At 45.9% G+C, this 26,784-nt stretch overlaps 1 protein-coding gene and 1 long non-coding RNA gene across 8 annotated transcripts in view; both read right to left on the reverse strand.

Moving 5' to 3' along the window:
- Nucleotides 1-26,784, reverse strand: part of DPYD (dihydropyrimidine dehydrogenase) — a 680,031-nt gene that overhangs the window by 651,944 nt on the left and 1,303 nt on the right. The window contains exon 1 of one of the 7 annotated variants that reach the window (XM_075936589.1): nucleotides 5,540-5,636. The exons of the other annotated variants lie outside the window; for them this stretch is intronic. The gene's annotated coding sequence lies outside the window, so the exon portion shown is untranslated. Of the gene's footprint in view, nucleotides 1-5,539; nucleotides 5,637-26,784 lie in introns of those variants that run through there. 7 annotated transcript variants of the gene reach the window in all.
- Nucleotides 11,274-26,277, reverse strand: LOC142830587 (uncharacterized). The gene is made up of 3 exons (XR_012905964.1): nucleotides 26,142-26,277; nucleotides 12,141-26,109; nucleotides 11,274-12,076 (listed from the first exon to the last, which is right to left on the reverse strand). It is a non-coding gene; the product is annotated as an uncharacterized LOC142830587 (long non-coding RNA).

Consider the following 26,784-nt stretch of genomic DNA (forward strand, 5'->3'; position numbering starts at 1 on the left):
AGCTGGGTATTCAGCAGACCCTGATCATAAATGTGAAAAGAGTTCACTAGTAGGAGAGGAAAGTAAAACAAATACAAAGAATGGGACTGATTAATCAGAACACATTATAAGAATTAAGTGTTTGAAGTCTGTAATGATGCATCAAAATTTCACTATATATTAAAAAAAGGTTTTTCTGCGGGACAACAGAGTGATGTCATCATCACCTCACTCTGCATCCCCCCTATCTCCCAGCTTGAGTCCAAACTGGCTGATTCCTCTCTCCACTTGGAATTGATATTTTAAACCAAGCCCCTATCCCCTTCCTCCACCCCGACCCCACAGGACTTTCAATGCCAAGAAACATGGTACAGTAGCTGGCAGACCCACATTGCAGCCGTGAAAGCCAAAGTGCAGGGGGGAGGGTGCAGTGCTCGGGACAGCAGCCTGGGGACAGGTGCTAGGAGCAGAGCGCCCTGTGAGCTTATGTGCCAGCAGCGGGCTCTTGCAATCTCCCCTGCTGCCAGGCTCTTGGGGACCCAGAACGCAGTGCCCAACCACCTGCAGTCCGGCTTCCCCCATGGAGACTCACCCCTCCCCAGTGACTGCACTTACCATGGCTTCCAGAACTCCCCTGAGCTGCGTGGGAGAGCCACCACACCAACCTATTTGCTCCTTCCCTTCTGCTGCTTGTGGGCAGGCAGACAGGCAGCCCTGAGCTCTACATGGCACTACTTGTACCTCACTGCGCCCCATGTGGGGTGGGCAGGCACCCCTGCACCTCTCTGGTTGCCGAAGCTAGAGCCAGGCCTGGTGCACACCATGGCTGGGATGGAGGGACTTGGGAGGGGGGAAGGGCCCAGGCTGGAGGGGGAGGAGGCAGAAGGGACCCAGGCTTATGGTGGGGAGGAAGAAGAAGGGGGACTGGGCTGGCTCATGGGGCTGGGAGAGAGAAGGGGCCCAGGTTGGCGCAGCAGGGGGAGGAGGGAGAAGGGGCCCGGGATAGTGGGGGTGGGGGAGAAAACGGAGCTTAGGCTGGCACATTGGGAGAGGGGAAGAGAGAGAAGGGGCCTGGACTGGTGGGGAGAGACGGGGTTGCCTACCTCCCACCCACAAGATGTCCAGTGGGGACAGATGGGGTTGCCTACCCCCCCACAAGATGCGGTTTGGTGAGCACAGTGAGCAGGGACACAGCCCTCTGGTATTCTCAAATAGATGATCATTTAAAAAACAAACACCACAGAGAAGCTTTAAAGAGCTAAATGTTATAACCAAACTATTTGGGTAAGAGGAGTCTGCATTTTTATTACAGTATTACATTTACTGTTTCATTGGCTCTTTGCCACGTCATGCTTCTAACTATCTCTGAATTTCATTATTTCAAGTTGTGTGATATCCCAGCATACACTCTGCTGAAGAGGGTAAGTACCACTAGGGATGTAAAGAAATGAAAAATATTAATCATGTAATCAAAAGAATTCTATTGATTACACTGTTATCCACTCTGGAGGCTGCTGGTAGCCCCAGCCACACAGAGCTCCCAGAACTGTGACCCATGCAAAGCCGTAGGGCTCCTGGGACAGCTGACCCCCAACCCTGTGGGGGCTCCTGGCACTCCTGGCCCCATGGAGCTGACGCCTTCCCAGAGCTACCAAGTCCTGTGGGGTTGCCAGCAGCCTCATGCAGAGTTTAACCATTAACCATAACTGAAACAGCAGCTTATCTGTTAAATGGTTAATCAGTTAAACTCTTACGTCCCTAAGCAGCCAACAGTTGGCCTATGAGGAATTAAAGGTTATTTCCCTGTTTTTTCCCATATTCACTAATTACAAATTATAAACTTTATGAATATAGAGATCTGACTGCATGTGAGAGGGACAAACGTGATGCAGTTTGGAATATTATGGCTTTACTGGTGAAAATTGGGATGGCTAGATTACAGGCAAATCATCCTAAACAAATGCCAACATATTACTACCTATGGTACAATCTGTCTGTTGGACAATCTGGTTTTCTTCGCTTCATTAAAGGGTTATTCTTCGTAATACTCAGGTGGATCTCTGCTAATATATTCTGCTTCTTTTTCTTCTGAATCTTAATTTCTTCTTTTCAGCTCTAAGATTCACCTTTTCCTTCTAGTTTTCCAATTCTAGACTTAATCTCTCTCTTTTTTTGTGTGTGTGATTCAGAATAGACTAATCCATTTTCTCCTTTAGATCTAAAGATTGGTCTCAACAATCTCTTATAAGGTGGGAGAGGCTGCCTATCCTTTTTCTTCTCTTTGGCATTATTTTGTTGGTCAGAATTTCTAGAACAAAATGACTACTTACATCAGCTTCCTCCACAATACCAGGCCATCATTAAAGTTTCTGTGGCAGTTTAAAAACCCTTGTTACAAACTTGTCCACATCCTATGTAAACTCTCAAGCTGTAGAAAGGAAGTACATTTTTCCTGATTTAAGCAGTAGCAGTGTTAAAGCTCTCCAGTTCATCTTTACTAGATTTAATTTAGTCATAAATGGTGAGCTAACAGTTTACCTTTCTTCCTCCCTCCCTCCAAAATCCTAAGGATTTAGGTACTTGTACTATAGCCATAATTAAATAAATAATAAATAATAATAATAATAAACCTATTTGTTAAGACTGAAATTAGAACTTGAGGTTACCTATAGCTATATATGCAAATAACAGTATTTATGATCCTCAAAACAGTTAGTGGTAACATATCTCAAGAGCTAATAATTAGACTCAAAATGTCTCAGAGGGGCAGCTGTGTTAGTCTGTAACTAAAATAACTTAAAAAACAGCAATGGTTCTGTAACACCTTAGGGTGCATCTACACAGAAGGGCTTAATTCAAAATAAGCTACGCAAATTGACTACGTCAATTGCATAGCTTATTTCAAAATTGGGAGCATCTACACAGCACTTTTTAAAAATAGACTACTCTTCCTCTGACTTTCCTTACTCCTCATACAATGAGGCTGTGTCTAGACTGCATTCCTCTTCCGTAAAAGGGATGCAAATTAGACACATCGCAATTGCAAATGAAGCGGGGATTTAAATCCCCCCCGCTTCATTTGCATAAACATGTCTGCCGCTTTTTTCCGGCTCAGAGCTTTGCCGGAAAAAAGCGCCAGTCTAGATGGGGATCTTTCGGAAAATAAAGCCTTTTCCGAAAGATCCCTTATTCCTTATTTTAAGAGGAATAAGGGATCTTTCGGAAAAGGCTTTATTTTCCGAAAGATCCCCGTCTAGACTGGCGCTTTTTTCCGGCAAAGCTCCGAGCCGGAAAAAAGCAGCAGACATGTTTATGCAAATGAAGCGGGGAGGGGGGGATTTAAATCCCTGCTTCATTTGCAATTGCAATGTGTCTAATTTGCATCCCTTTTACGGAAAAGGGATGCAGTCTAGACACAGCCCGCGGGTTACAGGAGTCTGAGTAAGAAGTCCTCCAGCCTGACAATATTTTGACATTATTTCGAAATAACTACCTGCTGTGTTGACGTGGACTAAGTTATTTTGAAATAACGCTAATTCCAAATAACTTTGCTGTGCAGAGGTACCCTTAGAGACCAACCAAAAAATATATAGTTAGTATCATGAGCTTTTGTGGGCACATCCCACTGATGATTTAGGATAGTGCAGTCAACCTGACCTCCATTTCCTCTCTACTAAATCAAATATTCAAGTGTTAAATTTTTGTACTCCTCCCTCTTCTCCACAAGCCAATAACTTTAGGTGAACTGCTTTGACGCAGATACTGGTTGACTCTAAGGTGGGTTTTCCTTTAACCTTAAATGATGAATGGGACCTGCTGTACTACATCATAGAAAGCTGTAATACTCTTTTCAGCATTTCACTTGACATTACATTGGAAGTGCTGACACTGTACGTTTTATTATAAATAATACTGTTCAAAATTACAAAAATATTTCATAAATTTACCACTTCAAGATTAGTTTATGGATTAAAACAAAGGCTTATTTTATTTCTAAGGCAATATTCCATGAGCTCAGTATTTAAAGCCATGCTTTTTCCAATGTTACTGTCATTGAAATATTCTTCATTTCAAAAGATATCAGGAAATCATCACTATTCATTTTCAATACAAAGACTTTTACATTTCAGCTGTCATTTTTCAAAAATCATACTGAAAACGGTGTTTCTAAGTAGAGTTCAGTTGCAGTGTAATAAGTAATAATTTCATCAATTAGCAGTATTCAGCATCCACTGAGAGTTCTCTCACCATTATTTTATTCACAGAATCCTTTGAGGAAGGAGCACGCTATAAAGATCCATTTATCCTTCAAGGTTTTTCATAAATGCCACATACATCTTAGAAAACAATTGGTTATTATTCTCTCTCAATTTAAATAACTATAATAACTTCCACATGTAAAAACTTTTTGTATGTTTTTAAACTCATATTACAGCTCTACACTTTTAATGATCTATTCTAATGTTTCCACCTACTTTTGCACATGATTCTGGAGTTTTCCATGAAAGCTATGCACGACTGACTAGGGCATATTTGGCTTCTATTGTTAGAATAAAATAGAATCTGGTTTCAGATAATACCCTTCACAATTGAGGCAAAGCCAAGCAATTTATAATGGAGCTAGATGCTAATATAGACATAAGTAGTGCAGTGAGTATATGGGAAAATATAGCAACTTGTCTATTATATTCCCCCTTACTTTCAGAGTCCTTCCTGTCTTTATCTATTTCCCCTCATCCACAAGGTCATGTTCTGACTTTCATCCTTTTATTAGATGACTAGAAAGGTTTCCCCTCAGAGTGCAACATAACACTCCTTAAACAGCCAAAGGGATTGCTGTTGAGCAACATGGTTCTTAAGATCTCAGGAAGCTGAGCCCCCTATGATTTTTATTTTTTCTGAATGAATTGTGGAAGAACCTCTCTGTTCTTCCTGTGTACATGGTAGGAAATGTGTGAGGGCAAAGTGGTGCCAGACTATACCCACAGTACAGAGCAGTCATGGTTAGTACTTAATGACTTGCTCAATTTCTCGCATATAACCCCTCTTCGGTTAGGCAATTCCTGTCAGAAGCACCACCATGCTCAACTGAGATTTGTGTATGGACAAGACTCAAAAAGAGAACACTCAAATTAAAAGTTTGTAGCACAAAAGCTCTGGTTAACTGACAGTTAATTCTAGGTACCCAACACCTTTGTAAATTATAATCTAGACAGTCCATCAATGTTATTAGCTGTTCCTAAGCCAAATAAACCATTGATAGAGCAAAGAGCTACTGCCTGATTTCCCTGCTGTGTGTTATCTACAAGCTGACAAAGAAATTGAAAAGGGATGGAATCCCACTCCTGGGGATCTGAAGTGTGAGACCATGACTGATATCTCAACACCCTTTTGTTACAACTTCTCACACATTCCTGGACAAGAGTAATACTGGCCTTTTATTACGCACGGACAACTAGCACTGCCAAGGAGCTAAAAACTATTTCCTTTCAGAAAAGAAACATTGATTGGTGGAAAAGACCTTAACAGAATCAGTAAATTCAGGAGTCTGTTGCTATACCTGCTTCCTTGTCCACTGATAGTAGAGCCTGATCTGGACCTACAGGTTACTCTTGATCTTGTTCAAATTGCCGCAACGATGCACCAGCTAGGTGTGGTTTCCTCCTGTGCTGTGACACTGTTGGAAACAGTAACTTATGTGGGTAGAAGAGTGCCCAACCTAACATCTGAAAGGCCATTAATAATGCCTTACCTACTTTGATACATAGGCAATCCTCTAGTTATGGAACCTGGACGCAAGAGAAAGATGAATGCTTGTGGTTTATTCTGTGCTAAAACCTAAGGTTAAACCAAGTACAACCATGGACTGTCTGTAGCCTATCAATTAACTTAAATTATAGTAGGTCTACCCCAGGCCTACCAACAGAGAAAGGCAAGACCTGGGCCCTTTAAATCAATGCCAGAGCACAGCACTGCGCACTCTATGTGACTCTGAGGACTGGAGGGTAGGGGGGGAGGAGGGGAGAAACATGCTGTGCTGTGGTTGGCACAAAGGGCTGGCTGCCTCCAGCCCTGCTCTTTTCATGGAGCCAGTCCCCTCCCCATCTTGCCCAAAGGCCTGCAGAAGCTGTCAGCTCCCCTTCTTGGCCCTAAGAGCCTTTGTACACTTAAAATATACCTTTTATTATAAATATGTTTGCTAATTTGGATGGTTTCCAAGTAGAACGGCTACTACATTATAATACAATTTGTCCTTTCAAATAATGTGTTTTAAAAAACACTAAGCAACATGTTCTCAAAAAATACTTTCTATCCTAGAGCAGACAGGTCCCAAGTTATTTCTTTGATATTTAAACTCAGCTTGCTTATCAAGAATTGGTAATATCTCTGTGGAATTTCCTATGTGAGCTACTATATCGAGTCAAGAACAACAAAAGTTTAAAAGCCATGTTTTTAGTTATGACACAAAATGACAAAGAAGTAATTGAAAGCTAAATTTGCTACTCAGATCTGAAACTGCCTCTTATGCGAAGTTATAGTATATATCCCTATCTATTCTGAAGGCAAGAGGGACTATTTTTGGTTCACTGACAATTACTTTGTAGACAGAGTCAGGAGGTCTTATTTATTTCACCAGACTACAAATTTGTGGATATGGGTAGTTTCTTGATTTTCCCCTGCTGAGTCAGAACATCATGTTTGTCCTGGATATAGCCACCTCTGGCAGAAATCTCCTCTCAGAACTGCACAGTAGATTTCCACAAATATTTCATAATAGGAAGTTCTGCATATGTAATGACAGGGGAGTACCAGCAGAGAGCTGAACCTTGCAGAGGAGAGAAGAATTGTACCCTTGGTTTACAAATGATCTCAACTAAAAATGAAACGACTTTGAATAGCATATCCACACAAATTCCACCTGTTGAAATTATTATAAGACATGCATGGCCAAAGGTTTCCTACTCCTACATGTTTGACTTCTTCACCAAATCACATACTCCCCTAAACCTCATACAAAGGGCCAAATCCTGCCCTTCTCACAGGGAGCAGTGCTGGGCTGGCAACAAAGCATAAAACACTGCAGTGATCTAATAAAAAGGAATAGAAATTGTATGCTAATAAGAGGAGGGAGGTTGCTAGGCAACCAGAGAGGAAGAGAAAGCCATTTTTGATTTGAACTCTGTACTGTCAAAGGGTTAGTATAGTCAGAACAAACAGGGCACATTTAATCCAGCTTGTCTGCAGTCATCATTAATTCAGCTCTGACTTCATGAACGTTTTCAGCAGAGGTACAAGGAGAGAAGTGTCATTTGTGCCTGAGTGCTCTGTGTCTTGGGGTAAGATGGCACAGGACAGGTGGGTGGAGAATAGAAAATGCTTCCTGTTTGTAGAAGAGCAGCAGGTGCCTCTGGCCAGCATATACTGAACATTGAAACATGCATGCAAACTAGTTTGTGGGGAAGGAGTGAGATGAGCATGCACCCTTGGGTCCTGGCAAACCATAGTCCCCATTCTTTATGCTTTATTGAACACTAAACAGATGTTCTATTGAGATCTTATCAGGGTGCAAATTTTCACCATTCCCATGGATCTTTATCAGCTGTATAAATATGGCACTTTATGAATGAAGGCTATGTCTATATTGCATATGCACATAACTATGTTGCAGAATCTGGTTATAAAATTAAATATGGTTGTCCCGTAACTAGATTCCCTGTTCAGTATTGCAGTTGTAAGGACGTTTTTACAAGTTTCATTATATTCTGGGATTTTCTATATAGCTCAACTCCTGAAGACATGCAACAGGGCTTGAATCATATTTTGTTAAAATAGTAAAGTAGTTTCTAGACCTCATTAGTTGCAGAGAAAAGCTTAAAATTATGACTGAAGTGTATTTTAAAGGCTCAGAAACTAGGGTTGCCAGATGGTTTAACCAAAAATACCGAACACAACCTCCCCCGCAAAGAAAAACAAAAAACAAAAAACCACCAGGGAAAAAATTATGTTGAGAAAAAATATATAAAAAAACAGCACGGCCCCTTTAAGAAATGCTTTCGAGGCTTTTTGGCCCTAACAAGCTGCCGGTGGCTCTCCGCCATCTTGTCTCCCTGCTCTGGGCCAGACAGCTCCTCTGCGAAACCCAGTAAGCACCCAGGATTTTTGCCTCCTGGCTGGGAAAACAAAATCAGAAAATACAGGACATTTTAGGTGTCCGGTATTTTCTGAATCTTTTTACCAGACAGGAGGCTTTCGGACTGTCAATACCGGACACCTGGCAACTCAATCAGAAACCAAAAGAAAAGTTAAAAGCACCCAAAAGTTTTTTTTTTTAACCTCATGATTTTGTAATGTCTAACTCAATTTTTGAATATCTGGGCTTAGCAATACTGTATTTATAATGGAGACAAGATCCTAGGGTACGTCTACACTACAGCGCTAATTCGAACTAACTTAGTTCGAATTAGTTAATTCGAACTAAGCTAATTCGAACTAACGCGTCTAGAACTAAAAACTGGTTCGAATTAGCGTTTTGCTAATTCGAACTAGCATGTCCACATTAAGTGGACCCTGAAGTAAGGCCGGAAGTAGTGCCGGCAGGGCATCAGAGGAGGACTTAGAGCATGGAGCTGCTGTCTCAGGCTAGCCGAGGGCTGCGCTTAAAGGGACCCGACCCCCACCCCGGACAGACAGTTCTCAGGGGTGCCCCGCTTGCAAACCAGTCCTGGCTTGGAGTGCCCGGAGTGCCCACACTGGGCACATCACAGCACTTGGCCATCAGACCAGCTGCACTTGCCGCAGGCTGCCATCTGGGGAGAGGGGGTAATTGGGGGGCTGCAGGAGAGCTTCCACCCCCAGAACCCCGCAGAGCCAGCCCAGTCCTCCCCATCGGGGGCTCGTACCCCATTCCTCCCTCACCTCCTTCCACTTACCCTTCCCTAGCCCCTCTTCTTGATGTACAAAATAAAGGACAATTGTGTTCAAAAATAGAATCTGTCTTTATTGAACAAAACGGGGAGACTGGGAAAAGGAGGTGGGAGAGGGGAAGAGAGAGGCTGGGAGAGGGGAGGGCAACTACAATGATCAGGGGTTGGGAACAGGTCCCATATGAAGAGATGCTAAAGAGACTGGGACTTTTCAGCTTAGAAAAGAGGAGACGGAGGGGGGACAGGATAGAGGTCTCTAAAGAAGGAGTTGAGTGGAGAGGGTGCATACAGAAAAATTTTTCATTAGTTCACATAAAGAAGGACTAGAGGACACCAAAGGAAAGGAATGGGTAGCAGGCTTCAAACTAGTAACAGAAAGTTGTTCTTCACAAAGCAAAGAGTCAACCTGTGGAACTCCTTGCTGCAGGAGGCTGTGAAGGCTACAACTAGAACAGAGTTTAAAGGGACGTGAGATCAAGTCATAGAGGTTGGGTCCATGGAGTGGTATTAGCAAGGGGGTAGGAGTGGTGTCCCTGTGCAAGGTTTGTGGAAGGCTGGAGAGGGATGGCACGAGACAAATGGCTTGGTCACTGTCTTCGGTCCATCCCCTCCAGGGTCCCTAGGGTTGGCCGCTGTCGGTAGACAGGATACTGGGCTAGATGGACCTTTGGTCTGACCCAGGACGGCCATTGTAAGCTCAGGGCTCAGGGTCGGGGGTCTCACTGGACCCCCTTGATTTTCATGCACACCTGCTCCTGGGTGGCCAGGCTGGCAGCTCTCCTGCCCTAGCTGGCCACTTTCCTGTGCCTAGTGTGGAGATCGTGGACAAGGTCCACGATGTCTGCACTAGCCCAGGCGGGTGCCCGCCTCTTGCGGTCCCGGGCAAGCTCCCGGGAGCCACCAGCCGCCAGCCTGGTCCCGGGAAGAGGGGGAGGGCTGGGGGGCATCGGGTGGGTGGCTCGATCCGTGCCAGGTGCAGGGTCTGCTGGCTGGGTGCTGGCAGGCTTGCACCTGGCACGGGCACTTCTGCCAGCCCGTGCCCCTTTAAGGGGTCCGGGGCCGGGAGGAGGGCAATAGAGTTTCCCTGGTGTTGGCCAGAGTGGCCACCAGGGAAAGCTGGGGAGGGCTAGCCTCCCACTAGTTCGAATTAAGGGGCTACATACCCCTTAATTCGAACTAGCTAGTTCGAACTAGGCTTAATCCTCGTAAAATGAGGTTTTCCTAGTTCGAACTAAGCGCTCCACTAGTTCGAATTAAGTTCGAACTAGCGGAGCGCTAGTGTAGTGCCTATGAAAGTTAGTTCGAACTAACTCTGTAGTGTAGACATACCCCTAGAGTGCATACAACTCTCTGGAGATATATCTATACCAGGACAAAAGCATGGCTACTGCTGGCCCAGGCTCACAGAGGTTGGGCTGTGGGGCTATGAAATTGGAGTGCAGATATTTGGGCTCAGGTTACAACTCAGACTTTGAGACCCTGGGAGTGAGGAAGCATCTCAGATCCTGGCTCAGAGACTGCATGTTTAGCACAGTGTAGATATACCTCAGTTTACTAAGTGTGATTACAGAAGACTTTTGGGGATTGTTCCCTGTTTGCTAATTATGCCACTGACACTCAACATCTTGCTCTCTGGGGCTCCCCACCACCCTGACCTGCTGGGCCAGACTCTCTAGTTCCCCCCCCCAAACAAGGCACAGAGTTGAGGTTACCATGCCCCTGAAGAGTAATGCAGACACTGAACCACTTTAGCTCTGGGAGAATGCAGTTCTAAAACACAGGAAACCGGGAAACCAACCCTCAAAAGGAATCAAACCCCCAAATGAATCCATCTTTCTCTGGGTAAAAGTTTTACACAAAGAAAGTTCACATAGGCTATAATGGCAGAGAGAAAGGAGGAAAAACTGGGAGGCAAGGTCAAATCAATATCTTAGATGTCTATATACAAATGCGAGAAGTATGGGTAATAAGCAGGAAGAACTGAAAGTGCTAATATATAAGTATAATTATGACATTGTTGGCATCACAGAAACTTGGTGGGATAATACTCATGATTGGAATGTTTGTATGGAAGGGTACACCTTGCTCAGGAAGGACAGACAGGGAAAAAAGGGAGGAGGTGTTGCCTTATATATTAAAAATGAACACACTTGGCCTACGTCTACACTGGCACCCTTTTCCGGAAATGTTTAAAACGAACAGTTTTCCGTTATAAGTATTTCCGGAAAAAGCGCGTCTACATTGGCAGGATGCTTTTCCGGAAAAGCACTTTTTCCGGAAAGGCGTCCGTGGCCAATGAAGACGCGCTTTTCCGGAAAAAAGCCCCGATCGTCATTTTAGCGATCGGGGCTTTTTTGCAGAAAAGACTACTGTGCTGTGTACACTGGCCCTTTTCCAGAACAGTTTTTCCGGAAAAGGACTTTTGCCCGAACAGGAGCAGCATAGTTTTTCCGGAAAAACACTGACAATTTTACAGTAGATCGTCATTGCTTTTCCGGAAAAGCAAGCGGCCAGTGTAGACAGCTCGCAACTTATTCCGGAAAAGCCAGGGCTGTAGAGGGTAGGCCCCATCAGCCAGGGCTGTAGAGGGTAGGCCCCATCCCTCAGCAGGCACACGTCCCCGACCCAGATGTGGTGGTCAGGGAAGAAAGTCCTGGCGTGCAGCTTCTGGCACACGGAGGAGTTGCGGTGCACCCGCGCGTCGTGTGCCTTTCCAGAGCAGCCCACATTGATGTCCATGAACAGGCCCCGGTGGTCAGACACGGCCTGCAGGATCATAGAGAAGTACCCCTTCCTGTTGATGTAGAGGGAGGACTGCTGGTCTGGGGCACGGATGGGGATGTGCATCCCGTCAATTGCCCCCCCCCCCCCCGCAGTTGGGGAAGCCCAGGGCGCCAAACCCCTGGATGACCGCATCCAAGCCGGTGAGGGGGACGACTCTGTGGAACAGCACCCTGTTGATGGCCTTGACCACCTGCAGAGACACACACAAAACCGAGGGTCACTGGGGTGCCAGGGTGGCTGGGAATGTTCGTGTCCTGCCACTGCCCCACGCCCAAATCCTGGGAGCAACCCCCGATGCAATCCTGGCCACCGCGAGAGGTCTGTAGCACAGCCGGGACAGACCAAAACCTCCCAGGGAGGGCACTTACATCACCTCCCCCCCGGTTTCCCTGGAGCAGCCCATGTTCTCCTTTCAGCCTCTCCTCCTGGCCCAGTGGCCAGTGAGTGCCATACCTGCATGAGCATCGCTCCGACGGTGGATCTTTCCATACCAAACTGGTTGCCAACGGATCGGTAGCTATCCGGCATGGAGAGCTTCCAGAGGGCGATGGCCATCCGCTTGTAGAGGGGAATGGTGGGCCTCATGCGTGTGTCCCATCACCGCAAAGCAGTGGTGAGCCACTCGCAGAGCTCCAGGAAGGTGTCCTTCTTCATCCTGAAGTTCTGGGTCCACTGTTGGACTCTCCAGTGCTCCAGAATGATGTGGTCCTACCAGTCGCTGCTGGTGTCCAGACGCCACATGTGGCGAGGTACGCTGGCGTCCAGGCGCCGCTCCTCCAGGGCCCCCAGAGGGGGTAGGGGAAGGGCCTGCAGCAGAAGGTGCCAGGCAGCCTCCAGCAATTGCTGCCAGGTTTGCAGTAAGACGTTCAACATGAGCACCAGAGTGCCCAGGGGCAGCTCCGGCTCCATGGTGTCGAGTGCAGCGTGTCCCAAATGAGAGCGACCAAAGCAGGCGGAGAGGAAAACACTTTGCTGTCCCTCAGTAAGGTAGGCAAGCAAGCACGAAAGCTGAGAACTGGCTGTCCTGGGGGGTCCCTTTAAGCACTAGCCTCAGATAGCCTCAGACAGCAGCCACACAAAGCAACTACTGACCTGATGCCCTGCCCAACCAGTTTCAGCTGCCCTTAAATGCGATCCAGTGTCCAATCAGTGTGGACGTGCTATTTCGAAATAGGAAAATGCTATTTCAAATTAGTTTTTGTGTCTAGATGCATTCTTTTGAATTAGCTTATTTCGAATTAACTGATTCAAAATAAGTTAATTCAAAATAGTGCTGTAGTGTAGACATACCCTCAGAGAGTAGTTATTAATGGTTCACAATCCTGCTGGAAAGGTATAACAAGTGGGGTTCCGCAGGAGCCTGTTTTGGGACCTGCTCTGTTCAATATCTTCATCAACGATTTAGATATTGGCATAGAAAGTATGCTTATTAAGTTTGCAGATGATACCAAGCTGAGAGGGGTTGTGACTGCTCTGGAGGATAGGGCATAATTCAAAATGATCTGGACAAACTGCAGAAATGGTCTGAGGTAAACAGGATGAAGTTTAATAAAGACAAATGAAAAGTGCTCTACTTAGGAAGCAACAATCAGTTTCACACATGCAGAATGGGAAGCGACTGTCTAGGAAGAAGTACGGCAGAAAGGGCTCTAGGGGTTATAGTGGACCACAAGCTGAATATGAGTCAGCAGTGTGATGCTGTTGCAAAAAAAGCAAACATGATTCTGGGATGCTGTTGGAGTGAGGAGCCTCCCCGGTGCCAGTTCCATGCATGTTTGGCCCGCCACTCACTGTCCTGCCGCCCCCAAAGAGGTCGGGCTAGTCCTAGGGTCTCCCCTGCACTGGAGTCACAAGTACCCTCAGTCTCGGTCCCAGTGACGCCTCCGTTGATGGGTGGCCACAGGCTAGGGGGGCCCAGGCCTTCCCTCTTTCACGGGCCCCAGCCAAGGGCCCTAAGGACAGGTTCGACCGAACCCGGCCAGCTGGCGGGGGTCCTAGCCCGCAACTTGCCAGCTCACCATCCGCAATTCCAGGCTCCGCCCTGGGCTGCTTCCTACCCCTCGGTCCGCCTCCTCTCCCTTCCTCTCTCCCCCTTTCAGAAGAGTCCTCCTCTGTCTCCCTTGGAGCTCACGCCCTACCTCTCCCTGCCGGGGTTTTTCTCCTCCCCTTTCGCTTGCCCGGTAGCCTCCTTTTAAACCCTCCCACCCTCCTGTCATCACCCGCTGACCCTGCTGACGTGGGTGCACCCCCCTCGCCATGCCGACGTCACCCGCCGGCGCATCTTGCTGATGCGTTACGCTCATGTGGCTAACCCTGCCCCCGCTGCTCCGCTGGGTCGCCGTGGCCGTGCACGGTGGACAAAGCCTCTGCGCCTCCCGGTGAATCCCTAGGAGTACGAGGGTGACTGCCAGGTCAGTGCGGGGTGGACCTGCCTCGGCGGGGCAGAGGCGGTCTGCCCCATCACAGATGCATTAACAGGTGTGTTGTGAGCAAGACACGAGAAGTCATTCTTCTGCTCTACTCTGCACTGGTTAGGCCTCAGTTGGAGTATTGTGTCCAGTTCTGGGCACCGCAGTTCAAGAAGGATGTGGAGAAATTGGAGAGGGTCCAGAGAAGAGCAACAAGAATGATTAAAGGTCTAGAGAACATGACCTATGAAGAAAAGCTGAAAGAATTGGGTTTGTTTAGTTTAGAAAAGAGAAGATTGAGGGGGGATATGATAGCAGTTTTCGGGTATCTAAAAGGGTGTCATAAGGAGGAGGGAGAAAACTTGTTCATCTTGGCCTCTGAGGATGGAACAAGAAGCAATGGGCTTAAACTGCAGCAAGGGAGGTTTAGGTTGGACATTAGGAAAAAGTTCCTAACTGTCAGAGTAGTCAAACACTGGAATAAATTGCCCAGGGAGGTTGTGGAATCCCCATCTCTGGAGATATTTAAGAGTAGGTTAGATATATGTCTATCAGGGATGGTCTAGACAGTATTTGGTCTTGCCATGAGGGCAGGGGACTGGATTCGATGACCTCTTAAGGTCCCTTCCAGTCCTAGTATTCTATGATTCTATGATGTTCTCCCTCTTTATCAATGAAAGAAGGATATGCTCATGTCTCCCTCCCCTATGGTAATAATTATTTGCACTGGGTCTGATAGTAAACAAAAGTGTTTTTATTAAATACAAACAGTAGGATTAATATGATTGCAAAATGTACAGATCAAAGTAAGTTAGTAAGTTAAAAGGACAAGAAAATGCATAGCTAGTACCGATTCAATTAAAACAACTTATCACAAACAGATTTTTACCCTAAATAACTGTTCTTGGCATAGTCTCCAACCTAAAGATTATCTTTTTTATCTTGACCTGGGTCCCCAACCCTTTGTATCCTTCCAAGATTTTCCAGACCAGCTGAAGACAAAGACCTGATAACTTCCCATTGCTTAAATAGTCTTCTCCCCAGGGTGAGAATCTTTTGTTTTACATTCTACCTTCCATGGAAAATTACCTGCGTAAAAATGGAATTCCAGTACCAGGTACTATGGTCATATGTCTTGCTAGTCTAATCATCTTTGAACTTACAGGACAAACAAGGCAGTTTACAAGTCCCTAAGTTGATTACCCAGTCATTAAGGCTTCTGAACATCACTAATGGCTCTCTTTAGCACACTTACAACTATAAACTTTGTCATAATCCATGTTTCTTACTTTACATACAAGAATGATACATGCATCGAAATAGGATATACATATCAGCAGATTGTAACATTAAAATCGATAGGTTACACGAGGTATTTTGTTTAAAGCTTCTTTGAGTTATGCATATTTGTAGTCATGAGCCAAACTTCATAAAACATGGGAAGTCACCATGACACACAGTTGTCAACAAAAGTTGCATACATAAAATAAAAAGAGAGAAAGAGAGGATAGAGTATGCCCCCAATTAAGGGATTTCCCATCCTTCCAGTCATTCAAAGCTTCAACCTAGTGTCTGGGACATCATTTTATTGACATGTTTCTGGGAAGTAAAGGCCCTAATACTGCAAATACTCATGTACATGCTTTTGAAACATGGGCATGTTTGCAGGATTGGGGCCTTCTTCTGGTATAGTTGACAAAGTGAGTTATTTTGTCAACATGGTAGTTGTCTTATTTTAAGGTGAAAAACAAACTTATCAGATGTACAGTAGAATTATTTTTGGAAGATATGAGGCCTCCATATTAATGCAAAAATTATATTAATAAAATATTAACTTTTTAATGATAAGTCATTACAAACCTATCTGCACCTTCGCTGAATATTATGATACAGGTAACAAGTATGTTATAGCCGTGGGCAGTTAGTCCGGACTAGTGGCATTTAAAAATGGCGACCAGATGGGACCATACAAATAAAGCTCGGGATATTTAAATCCCAGGCTTCATTTGCAAGTTCGAATGCCTACATTAGCCTCCCTAGTTCAAAGTAGGAGGCTAGTGTAGACATACCCACAGGGAGAGAGGTAGATACATTGAAGGGCAAGGATAGGATCCAGAGTGACCTGGACAGATTAGAGGATTGGGACAAAAGAAATATGACGAGGTTCAACAAAGACAAGTGTAGAGTCCTGCACATGGGACAGAAGAATCCCAAGCATTGTTACAAGCTGGGGACCGAATGGCTAAGTAGCAGTTCTGCAGAAAAGGACATGGGGATTACACTGGATGAGAAACTGGATATGAGTCAACAGTGTGCCCTTGTAGCCAAGAAGGCTAATGGCATATTGGGGTGCTTTAGGAGAAGCATTGCCAGCAGATCCAGAGAAGTGATTATTCCCCTTTTTTCGGCTCTGGTGAGGCCACATCTGGAGTATTGTGCCCAGTTCTGGGCCCCCCCCCCCACTACAGAAAGAATGTGGATGCCTTGGAGAGGATCCAGCGGAGGGCAACCAAAATGATCATGGGTCTAAAGCGCATGACCTATGAGGAGATACTGAGGGGTTTGGGTTTGTTTAGTCTGAAGAAGAGAAGAGTGAGGGGGGATTTGATAGCAGCCTTCAACTTCCTGAAAGGAGGTTCCAAAGAGGATGGAGAGAGGCTGTTCTTAGGAGTGATGGATGGAAGAACAAGGAGCAATGGTTTCAAGTTATAGTGGGAAAGGTCTAGGTTGGCTATTAGGAAAAATTAGGTTATTAGGTCTAGGTTGGCTATTTCACTAGGAGGGCGGTGAAGCATTGGAATGGGTTACCTAAATCTCCATCCCTAGAGGTTTTTAAGTCTCGGCTTGACAAAGCCCTGGCTGGGTTGATTTAGTTGGGATTGGTCCTGCCTTGGGTAGGGTGCTGAGGTCTCTTCCAGTTCTATGATTCTATGATTTTCTGAACAGGCCTGCCATTTGTTGTTTCTCTGAACTAAATATTTTTATTTATTTTTAAAATAGAATTCCTTGGCCTCCAACAATTTTAAATTACTCTCTAAAGTCCACCAGAGGTTAAAAAAAAACCCCTTAAAATAGAAACAACAAATGTGGACTATAATCTTGCCTGATCTTTTAGTAATCACACTATAATTATTGTTCTGTTCAGCTAAGAGTTTACTACACTAAAAAACAAAATAAAACACCTCTAAATGGGAACCCAGAAAGCAAAATGGGTAAACAGGAAATTTCATTTCCTTACTGATCATTCATCACATGACCCTAAATAGACATGCTTAATTATATAGGAACAGTGTTCCCTGTCTATTCAGTGCTCAGAACGACAAGTAATTTGAAGCCATAACATCAAAACAACACTACAAATTAAAGTAGTATTTTACCATACATCTTCAAGCAAATAGCAGGTATTTTAAACATTCAGAGAAGCTGCAACAAAGAAGCTTTTTGGAATAAAAAAGAAATCTGTCTAGATCAAAGGTGGCCAATTGCATTAATTTATTCACATAATCTTTGCCATATTTTTAAGAGCAAGAAAGGGGGATTCAGAACAACAGATCTCCCTTTTGCATTATCTTAATCCAGCTTTCCTCTATTTTCACACTATGCCCCTGTCTCGCAACATTTGGTCTCTCTCCCTCATAAAGGAGGACGTACTACAGCGCTTTGCTTTTAAATGATCCCTTTTCTTTAATGTCCCTTTTATCCCGCCAGTGCTCTGGCAGCTGTGGACCTACAAAGTGAAATCTTTTGGACTCTTTCATGGACCACGCTTTTGCAGTGCCTAGTACACACACAGCACCAGAGATGAGCACAACTTCTGCCAACTCAGCTGCTCTGCTTCTTTGTAATGCATATATCAGGCTCTAGAAAGCAACTAAGACAAGGTGGGCAATAAACCAGACACAGTTTGCCAGGGATAGCCATGGGCAGAGTCACTGGAGTTTTATTTACCTGTGTCTCCGCAGGTACAGCCACTTGCAGCTCCATTGGTTGCGGTTGACCATTTCTGGCCAATGGAAGCTGTGGGAAGCAATGTCCCAGTCCATACCACTTCCCATTGTAGCTCCTATTGGCTGGGAATGGTGATCCACAGCTAACAGGAGCTTCAAGCAACCATACCTGCAGAGGCACAGGTAAATATAGTGCTGGCAGCCTGCCATGGACTAACCCTAGTGAATTGCATCCTGCCTGTTGGCCAGTTGTGGCCCACCACTGAACTAAGAGATGAGGAGCACTTTGTTTAGTGCACACACAAGGAGGAGCAGCATGAGACAAGAAACATCCCTCCTTCTCTCTATAATAGAGCAAGTCATGACTGTAGTTATTGACTTCTGAGTGCACTAAGTGTTCCCTCTGCTGATCCATGATCTTATTTCCCCTACACACCAGCCTTCAAAAAACCAGCATATACTGCAACCCTGAAGGAGAACAGTTCCAGGAGGAACATGTCTGCTGTAAATTAAGTATCCTGCAAAGCTCCACAGTGCACTTATTACTGGCCTGTGCATATTAGGCAAAAGTATTAGTATTAACAGTAGGACAAATGAAGCCAATAATAGATTACATGTATACTAAATTAAAAAAAGAGTTATGGGGAAAAGAAATCCATTACATACTTATCATCTCTGGCTGAAGAAACTAAACAAAAGGATGTTTGAGACTGTTTCAGTGCTAATAATGTGCAGAATTTCATATGCAAGTATCAAAAGGTCACATGAGTACACAAGCAAATAATTCCTAGGTAGTCACTGTAACGCATGGTCAAATCAGAGTTTTAATCCTTCAGATCTTTCCGTTCATTCACAGCAGTCAGACATCAGCATGGATATTAGGAAACAGAAGTGAAAGTATTCTAGGAATTCACCTCAACTTCCAACCAGGAATCACCACTCCAAAGCCTGGATTCAAAAAGTAGAGAGCAGACATGAACTAGGAAGGAAAGCCTTGTTGAATGCCCTTTTCTCTCCCTTCTGGACAGAATCACAACCAAATTTGACTCCGAAGAGAAAGTTGAGTTGTTTGTGCTTTTTACTACGTGTGGGGAACAGAAGGGAAAATAAAATGGTAGAAGTTACGTTTTTCAGGTATATATTCCATATGGGGATTCATTGTTCACAAACCTTCTAGAATGTCCTGGACTTTTGTATAGCTTGAAACTCTGAAATCCAGAAATCTCTGGACTGGCAACATCTGTGATCTGGCAGGATCATGGTTATTGCTGGACAAAAGAGCCCTGAACAACCCAGTCAGAAGAACAGCCGCAGCCAGGACTGGTAGTGGGGAGCACAGCCCTGACTGGGCTGGTGGCAAGCAGGACAAACATGGTGGAGAATGCAGTCTCGTGTGGGCTGGCAACAGCATTGCCAGTTTGCCAGGAGCAGAATTCAGTGACCAAGACTGGCACCCAGGAGGAGGGCGGACAATCAGGAGGAGCCTTGACCTCCCTTGGTCTGGCAAATTCCCTGCTTTGGGACTACTCAGGTCCTGAAGATACTAAACCAGGGAGGACGATCCTGTAGAATGTCATGGAACCTTCCAGATTTTGATAACTACATTTTCCTCAAACTTAGAATCTTGTCAGTCATACCCTCATAGGTGTGTAAGGGGCAGGGTGTCATCAGGCAGTGAGATACAAGGATAAACTGATGTGAAGAGCAACATCTGTTACGTTGCGAACCTTGTTTTATTATGTAATTATAAAAGTCTATTTGTATTTAAGACTTGAAGAATGTAAGTAGTTACTAATAAAAGACATATTTAATAAGACACCAACAATATCGATCAAAGCATTATCCACACAACAATAAGAAATACTGTTACTTCTTAAGAATGGCAAAAGAAGTATTTCAGAACAATTCAATTTCTTGATATCCGTACATTTCAGTTATTCTAAAATTAAGAAGAATCTATAGCCATAGAGGAAAGGGTTTTTTTGTTTTTAATTCTTACATATGGCATGAATAAAATACAGATTTACAGATCCTAGCATGCAAATTTATTGTCTTATATGAAAGGGCTAAATCGTGCATGCAAATCATGCATCAGAGTTGGGAAATGAGCTGTATATTCAATAGAAAATAAAGTATTCCAAGTTTGACAAGAGGTGGAAGAAGTGCCTAAGATGCTCATTGCTTGGGGCACCATTTGGTCTAGAGTTGACCCTGATAATAGACTTATAATGCAGTTACCAACCATACATTTCTTTGTTCCCAGGGAGTTTGAACCCTAAAATTTGAAACATGCCTCTTTTATGGGACACTTAATACAAGGGAGGAGGTGAGGAGAGGCCACATTGGACCTGTAATGTAAATTTCTTATGGGATTTCAACTGATCAAGACACTCTGGGTACATCTAGACTACACACTTTTTTCGAAAATGAGCATCTAGATTGCACTAAGTGGATCGAAAAAAAGTGTCCAGATTGCCTGGACACTCTGTTGAAAAAAGAACACCTGGAAGCACTTCTGCCAGGGCATGGGGGCAGCCTTTACTTCCGGGTCCTGCAGCATGCTCTTTGCAGAGACGCATGCTTTAAGGGATCCTCCTGAACAGCCGTTGCTCTTCTCCTGCTGCTGGCTTCCCTGCTTGCTTTGAGTGCCCTGCTATCTGGGACACCACAGCATTTTGTTTCCTGGTTGTTTTTTTTTGCTTTCAATTGTTTTTTTGCCATGGAGCCGGAACTGCCCCTGTGCAGGTGATGGTCCCACACTGGAAGTTCTGCTGCATGTTCATGAGACCATCATCATGTTCATGGCAGAGCTGAATTCAGAGCCCAGCTTTGAGCCCTTCACTCAGGCTGCAGCCCCACTGCCCTTGCTACCTAACTTATTCCTGGAGAGGTGAGTTTGGAGGCTGGACACCAGTACAGACTGGTGGGATCATCTTGTTAGGGAGCAGTGGGACAATGAGGCTTGGCTTCGAAACTTCCATATGCGGAAGTTCACCTTCCAGGAGCTGTGTGCCTGACTCATCCCTGCCCTAAAATGCCAGGACACCCACTTGCGGCCCGCCATTCCGCTGGAGAAGCGGGTCACTATTGCCCTCTGAAGATGGCCACCCTCAACAGCTACTGCTCGCTGGGACACCAGTTTGGCATGGGGAGGATTACTGTTGGGGCCGTCTTGATGGAGGTAAGTCACTCTCTGGGGACAGTCCATGGGGGGGGGGGGGGGTTGATAAGGGGAACGGTCAGGATCTGGCAGAGGGAACGGGGGATGGGGTGGGAGTGGTAGAAGCCCTCCTGGCCTCACCCTGCCATGCTGCGGGGAGGGGGGGGGAAGGAACGGTTGCCTGAGGGGGGGCTCTTAGGGTTGGGGAAGGGTGGGGGATCACCTCTCCTCAGCTCTCGCAACTCCTATAATGTCCTGTTGTGTGTGTTCCTATTTGTCCCTTTCTGCAGGTGGTGATAGCCATCAATTCAGAGCTGCTTAAAAGGACTGTCCACCTCAGAGACCTGGATACCACTGTGGCTGGATTTGCAGGGCTAGGATTTCCGAACTGCGGTGGAGCACTCGATGGGACTCACATCCCACTTTGTGCACCACCCCACTGAGCAGCCCAGTATATTAATAGAAAGGGCTACTTTTCCATGGTGCTACAGGCCCTGGTCAACCACCGGGGACAATTCACAGACATTTGTGCCGGGTGGTCTGGCTGGGCACACGATGACCGCATCTTCCGGAACCCATACTTGTACCTCAGGCTGCAGACTGGAAGATTCTTTCCGGAGTGAAATTTTGCACTGGGGGATGTGCAGATGCATATGTGCATTGTGGCCGACGTGGTGTACCCCCTTATGCCCTGGCTCATGAAGCTGTTCACTAGACACCTGGATGAGAGCAGGGAACTGTTTAACTCCCACCTGAATTGAGCTCGCTTCCACATACAGTGCATCTTTGGCCGTATGAAGGGCAGGTTTAGATGCCTGCTCACTTGGCTGGACAAGGGGGAACGCAACATCCCCGAAGTGGTTGCTGTCTGTTGTGAGCTGTAAAAAGTGGTGGAGAGGAAAGGGGAGGCCTTCCTTCTAGGGTGGGAGACACAGGCTGCTGTGGAGGGGAGGCACTTTGAGCAGCCCTGGACAGCTGCAATCTGCCAAGCCCACCATTTGGGATTGTGCATTCGGGAAGCCCTGAGGGAGAGATTCTCCCAAGGAGTCCAAGGAGTTTCCCCAGGGCCTTCCAAATGTGGGTGTGCTCCTTGCCCCCATCCCTGCTCCATGTTGTACACATTCACACAGAGAACAGAGACAGGTGTGCTTGACAAAATTCTTACAGTTTATTGCACTGTTGTATGTTACAAAACCTATACAACTGTTTTATAAAGAAAAAATAAACTTTTCATTAACAAAGAAAAGTGCATCCCTTACTGACTCTCACAGGAGGGAAATGGATGTAAGCCTAGAAGGGGGAAGGGAGGCTCAGGGCTGAGGGTGCCACCTCGATGAAGAGCTCCTGCCACCTCATGTGCGGGAGCCTGCTTGGAGACAGCTGTGCATGCAGACTGGGACAGTAGAGGGCTGGGCAGGAGGTGGGGCCGCACCTGGGTCTGGGATGGCAGGGGATGAAGGAGGAGCGGGGGGGGGGGAGAAGGGAGATTGTGGGCAGACTGAGCAGTAGGAGCAGGAACAGGCACAGGTCTGGGGAAGGCCATCACCTCCCGGATAGCAGTGCAAATTGAAATTGGTCCAGCAAGTGACTGCGCCACTCTGCCTCTGCCTGCATCCTCTGTGTGATACTCTCCGGCATCCCTTGCAGGACCGAGATGTGCTGGTGCTTCAGGTCCAAGTATATGCACCAGTGCCGACGGGTTCCCTGCAGCCATCTGTGTGGTGGGAAAGGTGTGGCGCTCCCCTCCTGGATAGCTGGTCCAGCTGTGGAGGATAAGAGGGAAAAGTCATCATTCATGCATGCTCACACTTTCCCTGAGAGGGCATTCCCTCCTTCTCAGCAGTCAGTGCCTGTCGTAGGGTCAGGGGATTCTCATGTGGTCTCAGCAAGGTGTGGTGTGGCCTGTCCAGCAGCCACAGCCTCCCTGCAGCCCAGAAGGTGTGCAGGCCACCATCCTGCTCCCCCCCTCTCCCCCCCCCCAGCATGGCCAAGCAGCACAGGCAAGTGTCAGGCCACAATTGGGTTTCCCACAGGTTGCTGAGAGGCGTGAAGTTACATGGCAATCCCAGGGTCCCCAACCCATGCCTGCACCTGGCATCACGGTCTACAGGAACAGGTGGTGCCTCACATCCTCCCTGCAGTCGGCCATGTGTGGGGACCCCCCAGGCTGTGATCAGCATGACACGTCACAGTATTGCACCATCCACTTTGCTCCCGCCTCCCCTGCCCTGTGCATGTTGGACCCTCACAGCACTCACCTGATGTTCCCTCCCCGGTATTTGAAGCTGTCAGGGAGGCCTCCTATGTCTCAGGGACCAGATCCAGGGTGAGCGTCTCTATGCTCCTGTGTCCTCCTCCTCTTGGAGCTGCTGGTCCTCTAGGGTGTCATCCTGGAGCTATGTCTGCGGCTGCACAGGAGTCTCCATCCCAGACTCCACTACCTTCTCTGGAGACAGGGGTTCCCCTGCCTCCAGGATTCCGGTCCAGGTCCTCATAGTATGCACAATAGTGTGCTGTTTCCCCAGAGCGGGAGCTGCGCTCACAGGCCCTACATAGCCCTGCCGCAGCTCCTTCACCTTGGCTCTGACTTGGTCTAGTGAGTGGGGAAGGTGGCCTTTTTTGGCAAGGCCATCAGCCATTCTGCCATAAATGTCTGCAGTCCTCCTCCTGGACTGCGGGGTCTGAAGAGACGCCTCCTAGGACCAGAGCTCCAAGAGAGCTTTGATCTCAGGCCCAGACCAGGAGGGTTCCCGGTGTTTGATGCCCCTGTCTTGCTGCAGGGATGTGTTCCTGGAAGGGCCAGGGAGTTCTCAGGGGGCTTGCCCCTGGGATATGGCTCTGAGTAGGCCTTCCAGCAAGAGCCAAGCAGTCAGGGCCCTGGTTGGATCTGGCTTGCTGCCACAATGCTACTCCTGGGTGCCTGTGCCTTTAAAAGATGGCTACAGGCAGGAACAATAGAGGTGAAAGGTCTGGCAGGAGCGTCCACGAGGGCTTCTTTCCGGAGGCCTTTGTTTAAAAAAAAAAAAAAAAAAATTTCCCCGCATTCACACACACACTTTTTTTTGACAGATCTCTGTTGAAAATAGCAGTATTCCTCATAAGACGAGGTTTACCACCGTCGACAAAACTGATGTGTTCTTTTGATTTACTGTTGACAGAACATGGCGGCAGTCTAGATGCAGGTAAAGATTTTTCGAAAAAAGGCTACTTTTTTCAAAAATCCCTGTAGTCTAGACAAACCCTCAAATAATTAATTTTGTTAATGAGATTATCTTTCTTGCTTGACTCATCTGAATGATTACTTAATAAAAAACATTAAAAGCACACCAGCTAAAGTGAGATAGACACATATCTCTTTCAAAGTAGCTTCCCAAATGCACCAACACAATTATTCATTGTGGTGTGGAATTATCAACAGATGACCATTTAAAGACCTCAAGGTTGACTTCTGCATCACAGTTCTCAGAACAGATTGCAAAATGCAAGCTATTGGAAGTTGTTTCATCAGGAGAGTGATTAAAGAGAGTACTGCCAAGCCTGCACTATACAATATTCAACATTTTCTTTTTTGTTGTTATAATATACAAATAAACTTTGGTGCTTTTGAAGGAGAGTTCATTGACTGCTTTGGCATTGGTAGTTCCAATTGCATAGTAATATGCTTCCATGATGTCCTAGAAAGACTGCTTCCAACTGTTCATTGTCCAGGATAGCTGAGTGCTTCACCTCTACTGAGACTCTCCATAGCCTCAGTAGAAGTGAACTGTGACTCAAATATCAATTTAGTTAGGAAACAGAACGAACATAAAAGCCACATTCCAAATAGTTCTGTGAACTGTTGTTTGATAACATCTAGCCAATAGACCTAACAGTGGATCTGGATCAATGAGATGGAGTTGGAGAAGTCTATATTATTACTGATCCTTTGAGGAGCCATGCAGTGATATCCTCCACAACCAATATTTTCAATCCTGAAATATGAGCCTGTGAATCTGCATGTCACGCTGAAAAATGTGAAATTTTAAAACCTGAGATTAGAATGGGATTACTGAATACTTTAGTAAATTCTCCACACAGTTCTGGTGTCCACAATTTAAGAAGAATATTGATATATTGGAGAGAGAAGAGCCATGAGACTAATTAAAAGATTAGAAAACATGACAGTTATAGAATCAAGGAGTTCAATCTACAGTATTTTGCTTTGCAAAGATAAGGTTAAGGGGTTATTTGATCATAGTCTCTAAGTACCTACCCAGGGAACAAATATTTAACTGATGGGTTAGAAACTTAGAAAAACTGGAAACTTCAGACTGGAAATAAGGGTGTTTTTTATTATTTTAAACAGTGAGCGTAAATAACCACAGGAATAATTCATCATGAGTTCTGGTGGATTCTCCATCACTGGTAAATTTTAAATCAAGATTGGATGTTTTTCTACAAATTATCTGGGGAAGATTCTATGGCCAGTTTTAACAGAAGTCCAGGTTAGATGATCATAATGGTCCTTCCTGACCTTAGAATCTACAAATACCATTTTTCGTGTTTACTGGGTTTAAAAAAAAAGCCTATATTTGCACCCATGCAACCCCCTGCTAAAATCTATGAGATTGTACAAATGTAACTGAAGACTGACAGTGCCCCATTATACTTCATTTATCCTAGAATCAAGGTTTATGGCAGGAATCGGAAACCTCAGGCCTGGGGCCGGATGCGGCCCCTGGCCTGCCTGGATCTGGCCCTCGAGACTCAGGTTCCACTGAACCCTCACTGATGCTCCAGCCCCTCCTCCCCCCGCTCCACTGTAGGGCTGAAGCACACAAAATCTACTAGGCAGAACCCCGCTAGACTCTGGTATGGGAGGAAGATGTTGAGAGTGTCTTTCTCCTGTTCAGTTGTGGACCATGTCACTGTTCAGTTGTGGACCTGTTCAGTTGTGGACCATGTGTGCAGCCCCCAACTGATTTTTCCGTGGTTCAGTTGCCCTCCACCCACAAAAGGTTCCCCATCCCCGGTTTATGGATTGAGGCAGAAGGTCAAACTCTGAGCCAGATCCAAAGCTCCCAGACCAATCCACACCACAGCAAATCATACTGAACTATGAACAAGTCAGAGACATTTTTGCTTCGGAGGAGGTCCTGGAAAAAGATTTACAGAATGGGAGTCACTCTTGTAGACTCACTCTGTACCTCATGGCCTATTTCTACCAACTGACCACCCCATGGGAGCTATGGATCAGTTCAGTCCCCTGAAGGGAAGGAGGAAGAAAAGCTTGAGAGTCCATGTCTCCCTGCTGAACTATCACAGATTCAGGAGTATTTTGGGTCTACTGGGCTGCATTCTGGAGAGTGCAGTGAGTGATCCAAAGATTCTAGTCTTACTGAAGAGCTTCCTACACAGTCCCTCAGACCCTGGGCTCCTGTAGATAAAGACAGAAAGGAAAGATAGGGCACTTTTTAAAAAGTTTTCAATGCAAAAGGGAAGAGAAGGAAAGAAAGGGAAAGTGTTTCTGATTCTAGTCTCCAAAGGAGAGAGTTCAGTTGAGGACCACGGGGAAGTTGCTTACTACATAAGGCGATTTGGAA

Source organism: Pelodiscus sinensis, chromosome 9 (assembly GCF_049634645.1).
Source record: "Pelodiscus sinensis isolate JC-2024 chromosome 9, ASM4963464v1, whole genome shotgun sequence".
In the NCBI taxonomy this organism is placed as follows: Eukaryota; Metazoa; Chordata; order Testudines; family Trionychidae; genus Pelodiscus; species Pelodiscus sinensis.